Below are 5,038 nucleotides of genomic sequence, written 5' to 3' on the forward strand. Positions count from 1 at the left end.
GTCTGAATAAAATCTATCTTTACTGCTTTAACTAGTGTCTAGGTCTGGTTCTTTTAGACAATATGCACAACCAGGTTCATATATATACATTATTCTAACATTTAGGATGATATATGACATGCCCACATGACAGTGTTGGAAGTATAAATTAATACAAGCTCTAAGAGGGTAAATGGACACTCTATATTTGAAATCTTAAAAACTCTCATATCTTGTTATGTAATTGTATTTCAAAAAAGTCAATCCTACTAAATTTGGAATATGGGGGCACCTGGGTTCCTCAGTCAGTTAAGCATCTGCCTTCATCTCATGTCATGATCCCAGGGTCCTGGGATCGAGTCCCACTTCGGCTCCCTGCTTAGTGGGAAGCCTGGTTCTCCCTTCCTCCCACTTCTGCTCTCTCTCTCAAATAAACAAATGAAATCTTAAAAAAAAAATTGGAATAGGTCTTATATATAAATATAATCATAGCAGCATTATTTATGATAAAGAAAAACTGAAGGCAATCTAAATATCCAACAATAATTTGTTTTACCTAAAGTACAAAGCATTAATTTGAGGAAACATTGTACAGCCCTCAAAAATGCTGATGAAGAGTTACAACAGCCAAAAACATATTTATAAACTGATGGTAAGTAGAGAAAAATAAACAAAATACAAAATTGCATAAAATTATGTCATTTAGCAAATAAGTCTCTGCATATATATGTGTATATATTAGAAACATACATAATGTACAGGAAGCATTGAAAGGACACTAAAATATTAAAAAAGGGAATCTTCGATTGTTGTTGTTGTTGTTTTTTTCCTCTTCAAAAAGTCAGGATTTTTAGTTGCAAACAAAAGAAGTCATTCTGGCAAAGTTAAGCAGAAAACGCACTTATTAAAAGAAATCGGATGTTAGGATCAGGGCTAGCGACTGAGGGGGCTGGAAGGAGTCTGCAGGCTACACTTCACTTCTGAGAGCGATGCCCAGACTTCGCTGATAAGAAAAATGTCGCCAGTGTTGCTCCACAGTGCGGGCCGCCAGCAAGTCTAGAAGCGACCACCTTCTGAACTGCACCCCAGAGGCTGTACGTGTCTGTTGCTTCTCATCCAGCCAAAACCTGGAAACAATAGGGGGGTATTTCTTCATGCTGATCATCTCCAAATCCAAGTTGTGAAAGGTTTTGAGCAAAGGAGTGACATAACTGACCTGGGTTACGAAGGGACACTTGTGACTGCCGCCCAGGTGTCCCTGGAGCTAGTTATGCTTAAGAAACTGCAAATAGAAAAGCTCTGAAAACCGACCAGAAGGCACTGGGCAGCTCAGCTGGTTAGGCACCTGTCTTTGGCTCAGGTCACGATCCCGGGGTCCTGGGATGGGGTCTGAGTTGGGCTCCCTTCTCAGGGGGGAGTCCGCTTCTCCCTCTGCCCTTCCCCTAGCTCATACTCTCTCTTGCTCACTCTCTCAAATAAGTAAATAAAATCTTAAAAAAACAAAACAAAACAAAACAAAACAAAAAAAACCTGAGTAGACACTACCCTTTTGTAAGAAAGGGTAATAAATTTATATTTATAAGGGAAATTTCCATTTGTTAGCCTTTCCCTCCCCCTACTCACCCCCATAAGGAGAGAAGGATGCTCCTTAATTTTTAGGAGCTCTTCTACATGGAGAGGGCAATGATGTAAATCAGCATGACCTTGTTTACAGTGCCTTTCCTGGTAACCTTCTTCCCATAACTGACTTTCCCCTCCCCCAACCTCTACTTTTACCAGAAGGCGGCTTTAAGGCAGTGGCTTGGGTCATTTCAAGGAGTCCCTCAGTTTTCCTGGGTATCTCTCATGCAAACAGGAGGTATCCATGTTATTTAACTTCCGCTTGCTTCCCAGTACTCATGTGTCTTTTTATTATAGGAGGTGTCTCAGCCAAGAATTTAGAAGGGTAGCGGGGAAATAATTTTTCTTCCTCCACAGTTATGGTTATGCTTGAATACACAAATATAATTAACCTAGTTTTGAGAAATATGTTTTGAGAAAAAAACCCAAGCCGTGAGTCATCCAAGCTAGGCAAAACATGAAAGTAAAAATAAACTTTATAAAGTTACAGTTCTTAAGAGGGCAATTGTTTTTTGAAAATGCATCTTCAATTGTTGAGTAGAAAAAAGAAGTGTATAAAGAGAGAGAGAGAAGAAATGTATAATGCAGCTAAAAACTTCAATAAGTATTTCAGTCTAGGGGATCCCTGGGTGGCTCAGCGGTTTGGCGCCTGCCTTTGGCCCAGGGCAGGATCCTGGAGTCCTGGGATCGAGTCCCGCGTTGGGCTCCCTGAATGGAGCCTGCTTCTCCCTCTGCCTGTGTCTCTGCCTCTCTCTCTATGTCTATCATGAATAAATAAAATACTAAAAAAAAAAAAGAAAAGTATTTCAGCCTAACAAATGAAAATGCCAGTACTTCTACTTTGTATCTTAGAAGAAATGAGTATATTTATTAATAGGAGCATGTCTCTAATCCAATGTGTTTGTGTGAAAAGGACTTTTGAATAAAAACTGGCATTTGCCTACCATTTTCCATTTAATCTCCAAAGATGTTTAAAAACTAAGTATAGGGATCCTTGGGTGGCTCAGCGGTTGGGGTCTGCCTTCAGCTCAGGTAGTGACCCCAGGATCCGGGATTGAGTCCCACATCCGGCTCCCTGCATGGAGCCTGCTTCTCCCTCTGCCTGGGTCTCTGCCTTTCTTTCTCTCATGAAAAACAAAACATTTTAAAAAACTAATTATATGATATCATTATGGGTAATTGAGTCCATACATTTCTAAAGTTAGGAAAATAAATAATTTAGGCTGTCCAAATGAATATCAAATGCAGTGGCATAAAAAAAAAATCACAATATAAAGAATCTGTCAAGAAACACATCTAACACCCTCCTGAAAAATTTGCATCAAAATCCATTGTGGGGGCCCTGGTGGCTCAGCTTTTTAGAGGGCTGCCTCCGGGGTCCCGGATGGAGCTCCCTGCTCAGTGGAGAGCCTGCTTCTCCCTCTCCCTCTGCTGCTCCTCCTGCTTGTGCTCTCTGGCTCTCTCTCTCTGTCAATAAATAAATAAATAAATAAATAAATAAATAAATAAATAAACAAACAAACATAAAAAAAATAAGTAAGACTGTTTAAGAAATCTATTGTGAATCTGTTGCAATGATTTTTATACTCTCAAGATATTTTTTTTCTAACAATTAACTTCCCTCAATATAATGCCATAAAGTATGAAAATGCTCTGGGCTGAGCTTGCTCTGTGCCTGTGGGGTGCACGTGCATGCCCAGGTTATTAAAGGGAGGTAGTAATAGTAGTTCATACAGAGAGCACCGAGGCGTGTCTTGCACACGCTGAGCTTTGTTTTTAATACAAATAATTTCGTATTAACTCAATGAAGTAGCTGCTGTTACTGCTCCACTGAAGGCCCGAGGCACCGTGCTCCGCCGAGGCCAGGGTCCGCTCCTCGTCCCAGCCTGGGGGTCCGACCCGCAGCTCCCGGGGAGCAGGCGTCGCGCGGAGGCCGCCACGTGCGCAGGCGCAGCAGCAGTTGGTCAGGGGGCCGCGGGGCCGGGGGCGGGGCCGGGGGCGGGGCCGGGGCGCGACCCCTGGTCGAAGCTGACCTCCAGGCACAGTCCCGCTTCCCAGGAGGCCAAGGGAAGGGCCGCACCTAAGGCCCCGAGGCTTCAGGTGCTGCCGCCTCCGCGCCCCCGCATCCCCCCCATCCCTCTCATCCCCCCATTCCCTCCATCGCCCCCGCCTGGTCGCGCGAACGCTGCCCGCAGGGAGGCAGCTCGGAGGAGCCGAGTCACTCTGCGCCTGGCCAGGGCAGCCCTTCCCTTTTGTTATCATTTTCAACAAATTAGGGGGACACCTAGATTAGTTCACTTTAATACCTGGTAATGTGGCCCCTCTGAGCCGCGGGGCCGCTCAGAGCTTCGCCTAGGCAAGGCCTCCGGGGCGCGACCTGGGCCTCGGGAGGGCCCCGGGGAGAAGCAGCCCCAGGCCGCGGGTCACCGGGCCGTCGCCGTGTGGACCAGCAGGCGGCCTCTGAGACCCGGTCCGCCAGCGCGGAGGAGGCGGCGACCCCCCAGGATTTGGGGGGCCACGGGCTGGGCGCGGGGCCAGAGTTCTCTGCTTCCTCTTACGGGAGTTCAGGGAGAACGGCCCCCTCCATCCAGCACGTCTCGACGTCCTAGGGCACTGCCGTTCCCGATCCAGCCCGCAAGCCCCCGCTGCGGAGCCTCTGCAGCCTCCCGCTCGCTCTGCAAGCAGCCCATCGCTGGCAGAGGCCCGGGGTCCCCCCGTGTGACGTCACCGCTCTCGGGGTCACCGCTCTCCGGGTCACGAGGCCGTGTCCCCCCGCCGTGTGACGTCACCGCTCTCGGGGTCACGAGACCCCGCGTGTCCCCCCGCGCCCCCCCCCCCGCGTGTTCCCCGCCCGCCTCCCTTGAAGCCCGGCTCTTCCTCTGCCGCCGGGACTCCCAGCCAGTTGGGGCGCAGGGAGCCGGAGAGGGGCGGGGCGGGGCGGGGCGGGGGGGCCGTGACCCAGCCGCGCCCCCGCCAGGACCCCCGCCCGCCACCCGCACACGCCTTGTGGGGCAGAGCGTGGGTTCGCCCATGGGTCCCCGAGGCTCCGTGGCCCTCGCGGCCTGCGCCCGATCCCCAGAGCCGGGGCGGCCACCTGCGGCCCCGCGGGGCACGGACGCGCGGACTCCGGGCTCGTGGGAGGGACAGACACGCGGACTCCGGGCTAGCCCGGCCCGGCAAGTGCCGGCTCAGGAGCCCCCTGCAGGCCGCCCGGCCGCGGCCCTGGCTCTGACCAGTTCCCGGCGGCCGAAGGGGGCACGGGCCCCAGGGGGCACTAGGGGGCACGGCCGAGGAGCCCGGACCCCAGCAGGCAGCAGCCTCCGGCCCTCCTCCGGGGCGCTCCGCCGCCCTCCCCCTCCCCCCTCCCTCCCCTCCCTCCACCCTCCCTGTCTCCCCCTTCCCCCTCCCTCCACCCCCATGCGTGCTTGTGTGTGTGTGT

The sequence above is a fragment of the Canis aureus genome, chromosome 11 (assembly GCF_053574225.1).
Source record: "Canis aureus isolate CA01 chromosome 11, VMU_Caureus_v.1.0, whole genome shotgun sequence".
Classification (NCBI taxonomy): Eukaryota; Metazoa; Chordata; class Mammalia; order Carnivora; family Canidae; genus Canis; species Canis aureus.